We start from the raw sequence: 7,486 nt of genomic DNA, 5'->3' as shown, positions 1-7,486 counted from the left end.
AGGAGAATAATTCAACGCGAGACTGAACTGACAGAAATATAATGTATATGTGACCAACTAGGCACGTTTTAATTAATTTGGCGATCATTTGAATGATAATCTTTTAAGAATCAATTATTGGAGGTAACATTGTAAATATTGACCCTCATATGACCTCAATTCAGGTATATGATACTCCACCCTCATCTATGGCGATTTTGAATATACACAACAATTAAGATTTTGAATATTAGTTCACAAGATTTTCGAATAAAGCAACGTTTTATACACCATACTCATCAGCAATTTTAAAGTAAACTGTTTCTCATTTACAAAATTACATATATGACACTGACTTAGTCTTCGAACTCCTGTCATCTTGTGAATATTGTGAGTTTGGGCAAGGCCATCACTATGGTTTTCCGCTTTTCTTGCTATGTAAATTTCTGTAGTAAATCATGACTGTCATCAAGGATCATAATCGAATTTAACATTGCCCATCTATATATGATATTGGCTTTCCTCGAATGATTTCAGTTCAAGGCCATAGCATATTCTCTAGTCTTAAAGTAATCAGGGACAATCTGACCAAACATGAAGTTTTCTTTTGTGTCAAAGTTGCATGCAGACTTATTAACAGGACACAGAAACAATCCTAAAACAATATGGCCCGGTTCAATAAACGCACCAACACCATCCGGTATGTGTTCTATTTTATATTTAAGGCACTGATCAATCTTTATATATAGGTCAAAGTAAAGTTTAAGGTGTTTCGATTGTCGTATGACGTCATCAGCATCACGAGTAATATTCCGGAATATTTATGCCGTTATCGTTTTTAATATTAGTTAGCGGTAGTTAAAGTCCGGCTATGCATTTACAATGTCCGCCAAAAACGGACATCTGCTGCGTAAGAAAAACGGACAATTTACCAAGCGAGGACATAGCAAAAAAGTACTTGGATTAAAAAAAGGTTTGTTAGCGCGCTTAGCCAAGAACAGGGGTGAACCTTTACCACCGATTCATTCGGAAGGTGACCGGAATAACATTGATCACACTGAATGTGAACAATTCGTGCACTTAGATCATGATTATTTTGGTGTAGAGGAAGAAGTGACTGTGTGTGATGATGGATATCCCTCTATAGACAACGGTAAAAGCTATGATTGGCGGGTGGGTAGACGTATTGTGGAACTGAGCGTTCTTGCAGATGGGTTAAGGGCTTGTCAGCTTTGCCAGTCCCCCCTACATTTACATAACTGCATAAACGAACGAAAGTTTGGACTTTCCCAGATCTTGGAAATTAAGTGTGAAAGCTGTCAGCTAGTAAACGACGTTGCCACAGGAAGCCGTCATCGGACAGAAAAAGGGGGACTGGCATGGGATGCCAATACAAAACTAGCAGCAGGTAAGATGGCCAGTGTAAAATAACATGATAATTTGTCGTTTAAAACTTCCAATATTGCATCATTTAGTTCAATAATACAATAGACAAAAGTGGATCATTTAGATTTGCTATTACATCAAATATTTCTATCCAATTTCATATTGTATTTATGGTTTTATAGTCTAACACATATATATTTTATGTGCAACATAGGTATGGTCAATGGAGGGTTTGGAGAAAGCCATGTTAACACTCTTCTGGCAATGCTCAATATTCCTGGAATATGTCATAAAAACTTAAAAGAGAGAGAAAGGGAAGTTGGAGAGAAGCTTGAGAGAATGGCAACTGCATCATGTTCAAGAAATCTGGCAACTGAAGTAGCTTTGTAAGTATAAACATGGATAATTCATTTAGAAACACAAAGAATTGATATATGTACTGATAGTATTAGAGAAATTATGAGAACATAAACTATTACCCTTCATTCTGGCATATTTTATGAAGTCTACTACTTATTTATATGCCAGACTTTCCACAAATTTCTTTTATTCAACTATCATTTTTGAAGCAAAACAGTTTGCACTATAGTTAGATGTCAGTACGGTATTATGACGTCAAAGTGGATATATTCATACTCCTCCATAGTAGCTCAAGAGAAAATGAACCTTTTTAAATTAGCAAAGTATCTTATGGAAAATATTTGAAAAATGTAAATGTTTCTTGATACTATATTATATACAGTCTGCAATTATCTCATAGAATTTTGGTAGCACTGCATAGGAATACAGGAAATTACACACAATAATTTATCAGAATTTCCACTATTCATGTACTTTAGAATGTAGAGCACCCTTTGTGAGTGACCACTTGTTGCACATGCTATCTGTAAGTTTTACTGGCTATGACCATCATTTTTATGGTTTATTTCTTGTAGAACTGATTCTCAAGAGGATGGCATTGTTGTAAGTTTTGATGGAGCATGGCAAAAAAGAGGCACTGGCAGGTCTTATAATAGTCTTACTGGTGAGATGTGTTTTGACATTATTCTTTTACTGATAAGAGTAACAATTTATATTTTCTGTACAGTTGAAGGAACTTTCTAAAAATAACTGAAAATGTCTTTCAGGTCATGCCACTCTAATAGGGCAGAAAACAGGAAAATGTGTTGGTTATGCACTGAAGAGTAAGAAATGTCGTATCTGCAGTGCAGCTAAAGAGAAAAATGTAACACCAAGAAAGCATAACTGTAAGAAAAATTGGGAAGGTTCTGCTAAATCAATGGAACCAGCCATGGCCTGTGAAATGCTACAGTCTGTTTTGGACCAGGGAGAAAAAGTAAAATATGTTAATAATCAGAATGTTTTTCCAAAGTAATCTTTGAGATGATTCTGAATAAGCCTTATATCATTATTATTTTACAGGTATCCACATTAGTGATGGACAATGATAGCACTACGATAGCTAGAGTGAAGTCAACTGTAGACAAGAACATCAGAAAGCAGTGCGACAGTAATCACGCAAGGAAAGGGTTCACGGCTTCCCTCATAGAACTGAGCAAGACCCACAAGCTACTGCGAAACACTAAAGTCCGCTCCCACATTGAAAGATGTTTCAGCTACAGTATTTCGCAAAACAAGGGCCAACCAGAGCAACTAGCCATTGGACTAAGCAGTATTATTCCTCATTTGTACGGTGTGTAATGAAGGTCAACTAGAATGTTTGCTGAGTGAGATATTAGAACTACTGTTAAAAGTCTGTTGAAAAACTTATTGCTATCTGGGTAATGGTTGTTATCATGATTATGTAATGATATGTATATATTGCTAATGAAGTATTATCTTGTGTAGGTGAGCATTCTAGTTGTGGAACCTGGTGCAGGGGTAATGAGGAGGGATATAAACACAAGGCACTGCCACATGGAAAACCACTTGATGACAAAGACCTTAGGGTGGCCTTGCAGTCTCTGATGGAGAAATTCATATCAAGATCATCTGAATTGGCCAATATGGGGTCCACTCAGTCAAATGAAAGCTTTAACCATATGGCAGCTTCTAAAGCACCAAAGAGATTGTAAGTACATGACATACCTGTGCATACTATAATTAAAATAGTTCTTGAATTTAAGTTTGAAACTTACATGTCTGTGAGCAAATTGTTACATGTACTCAGCCCCATAGCATTAAAAGCAATAAATATATAAGAGCAGTGTAGCTTATTTTGCAATACATCTGTAATGCAGGTTTTATGGGGGCTCAGAAAGCCTTGCCTCAAGGCTCTCTGCCACAGTTTGCCAAAAAATGATGGTTTTGAATACATATCTGAGGTAGAATGTGTTACGTGCAGCCATTCATGATTTGATTTTTTTTATGTTATTTATCATGTTTATATTTGCCGAATTTTGGGCATTATTTTTGTTCAGAGTAATTTGAATATTGTTTTATGTCTGTTTACATTTTCTTTAATTGCACCTTATTTTTACCTTTTTTTTTTAATTTGGGACTCTACCAACTAATATTTATAACATTAATTCTTTCTAATATATGTATTAAATAATAATATAAACTTAAAAATTTTTAACCAGTGATATGTCTTGGAACTTAAAGAGAAGAATTTACTTTAAACTTCCACAATTATTATAATTGTTTTCTCGTGTGTCAAATGTGCTGATATGTGTTTCAATGTTTAGTAATTAAGTAACTTTGATTTGTAGCTAAATAAGAGTTGCTCATTATCACCTGGTACATACACCATGAGACACATGAGACGCAAGGATGCTAAGCTGAAAAGAAAGCGCCTGAGAAATATACAGCCAAGTGCCAAAAGAAGAAGACTGGAGCTAAAAGCTGAAAGGCAATCTAAGAATGCATCACAGTCTGTTCTTGAAGGTACATGTACATTTATTTAGTATGTACATTTATTTAGTATTGACTAATTTTTAGTGATTTCGTCATCTTTAATATATTTACTCATATGTTGATACAATCTGAGAACAAAATGATTTATTTTTCAAGGAGATACATATAAGCCAAATATATGCTTAGAGGCTGAAGAAAACCTAGATATAGATGATATTCAACTGGATGCCCCTGTTGACAATCTGCATACACATCCATTGGTGTTCTTTGATTTGGAAACAGGAGGATTAGGTTTGTTCATACTTAAATTTCAGTACATGTATAATTTATAGGTGTTTGTTAATCATATAATACTTTCAAAATCCCTCTTGTAATCATTACATTGAGTATGCCAATATCATAAGATCACACATTTTGTTTCTTTCTATAGGAAGAACATCTGATATACTTCAAATTGCTGCAAAATGCAAAGAAAAGGAGTTCTCAGTGTATGCCTTGCCCACTCGCTCCATCAGCAAGGAAGCATCTGAAGCAACCTCTTTGACCTTCGATGGAAACAACCTCTGCTACAAGGGAGAAGCAGTCGCTGCATTTCCTCCACCTGAAGCACTCACCAAGTTTCTTACATTTTTAGAGTCTTTTGACCTTCCAGTGTTAGTGGGACACAACATTCAAAACTTTGACTTACCAATACTGCGACACCATTTGGGAAACTGTGATCTTCTTGAAAGATTTCGTAAGAATGTAACTGGATTTTTAGATACTCTAAAGATTTCCAAGAAATTATTGAAAGATATCCAGCTTCCAAACTACAAGCAAGAGACATTGGTTCAGAATCTATTAGGAGAGGAATATGAGGCTCATAATGCGATGGCAGATGTGACAGCATTAGAAAAGTTATATTACTCTAAGTTGTGTCTGTCAGAAAGTACAGTGTCTGAAAATGCTTTTTATTTATCATATTACACATGTAAAGAGTCTTTAGAGCCATTGTTGAGAGGCAAAGTTGTGTCAGCTTTAATACTTCGAAAATTGTTTCTATGTGGACTTACTTTGTCAAAACTAAGACAAATTCATGCTAGAGACCCAGAAAATGGGATTAGATATATATTTTCAGAACCATTGAAAGAAAATCCTAAGAGTGTAAGAATAACAAAATCCTCAAAGATTATTCAAAAGGTTGTTGATTATCTTAGTATGTAAGCATACATACATTTTATGTATGGTACATATGTATATTGAACTGACATGTACATGTAGAAAGTGGGGAGAAAATGTAGTCATAAGTGGAATAGTAGAAATGTAATATATTTTCAGTTTTAGCATTATTTCTTGATTGAGTAATTGAAGTGTCAATTATATTTCAAGATTTATTGAGTTAACACATCACTGGATTTAAAGATAAGAGTAGAAAATATATTGTGGAAGTCATAGAGAGCCAATGTATTTCAATACTTTTTACCAGGTAACATAAATATTGGTTTGCAGTTTTAGAAAGGAAAAACTTTGATTTACATGTATACTAAATTTTATGAGGTTTTAACCATTATTGAAGAAGTTGTAGACATTTTAGAGACGGTACTACCATATTTTTCGAGATGAATTGGTAAGAAAAATATGTCTGTAAATGCCATAATATGTATACTGACAAGCCGAAATGGCTCCCGGCAGCTACTATGAAGCCCAGAAGTACCTCGGGATTGCTGCTGCAATTACCTTTGATTAAATATCAGCATTATAGTCAATACTTGCTTGAAAAAAGACCGTACTTTCATATAGATGTAACTCCCCCCCCCCCCCCCCCCCCCCACACACACACACACACAAGCGACACTGGAAGAGGAAAACATGCCAATACTTTCTTCCAACTCGCATGGCTACTTTCCTCTAGATTTTTTCGACGAGTTCCAACTCAGTGTGTGTTCACGGTGCAAGTAAACTGTACATACATACAAGCTTTGACTTGGTTTAGAAAGAAAATAATCATTTAAATCAAAAGACTTTACTTCATTTAGTCAGTTTTGATCCATTTTTAGTAGAGACCTGATATTCGGACATATTTATAATAAGTCTCCATTCTTTACACACAATAAAGGTCAAGGTCAAAGATCAAATATTGTGACACCTACTGATTCTTTTCAGTTTTTTGCATTGAATTTGTTTTTAATCGCCAAAATATCCAAAACTGTCGGTTGAATGTTCCTCATTCTGACATATTTTAATATGAGTTCCATTTCAATATCATTCTGTTGATTTTTTGTAAAAATTGATTTATACTTTTTCTCTTAAGAGAACTTAAAGTGTAGCAAACTTACATGTGAATTTTCAATTCCTGGGCTATGTATGTTCTATTTTTTCATCACATTTTATTCAAATATATCAGTATCAATATAATTTACTGAAATTTAGTAACAGAAAGGTTGTATCTATAAAATGCCTCACACAACTTTGCAATAGATTGATCGGTAATTTAAAAAATGCATATTCTGGAGTGTATTGTCTGATTTAACAATCTTATTACAGGGGGCTGATAGGCCATATTTCAAACTATGTGGGCAAAAAATGTTCGGTTGAATTTCTTTCAAGTTACATATGAAAAGAGATTTTGTATCCTACGACAAAATTTCAAAGTTTCAAAGAAATTAAAATTTGGCCTATCTATTGTGTACTACTCAATATTTGCCGTTTTACGCTGAATTCCCTTCCTGCATTAAACATTCATTTTAGTTATTGGACTAAATCATCCTATAGTCGGTGTTCTGTTCTGTTGGGGAATAAGTCAAATATAAAGGTATTCATTTAATGAAAGATTCCACTTAGTCTTCATACAATCATAGCTGGTAATGATGACATATTTTAGATTAAGGACAGAATTCATTTGAATGCAAACATTTTGAAATACTTTCATATAGTATTTTGATGAGGTCAATCCGTAAATATATAGCTTAGAGAAAGCATATCGACCGAGGGATTGTTCCGAATCAAAAGGCTATTATATTTGTTTTATTACTTTTTATATCAATTCATGAGAAATATCTCAATAGTTTCTCATATTAGGCATTACGCATAAAAAATTTAGTACATTTATTTCTGAATTAATGTTTAATGAAAATTGCAATTTCCCAAATTGATACTTCGGGTATAAAGAAAATTGCAATTTATTAAATGGATATATGGGGTATGACGATTAATAATTCATTGTTTTCCGCTGTGTTCCTCCAAGGCGAAATTTTTGAGCTGTTGTTTTAAATTAAAAGATGGTATT

General features: G+C 34.0%; 1 pseudogene; it reads left to right on the top strand.

The window, feature by feature from the left end:
- Positions 1-861: 861 nt before the first annotated feature.
- Positions 862-5,775, top strand: LOC133190080 (uncharacterized; annotated as a pseudogene).
- The last annotated feature ends 1,711 nt before the right edge of the window (positions 5,776-7,486 follow it).

Source organism: Saccostrea echinata, unplaced genomic scaffold, assembly GCF_033153115.1.
Source record: "Saccostrea echinata isolate AGI-Se365-2 ecotype Australia unplaced genomic scaffold, CSIRO_AGI_Sech_v1 ptg000020l, whole genome shotgun sequence".
Lineage (NCBI taxonomy): Eukaryota > Metazoa > Mollusca > Bivalvia > Ostreida > Ostreidae > Saccostrea > Saccostrea echinata.
Note: the sequence above shows the minus strand (reverse complement) of the source record. Positions and strands in the feature narration are given on the sequence as shown.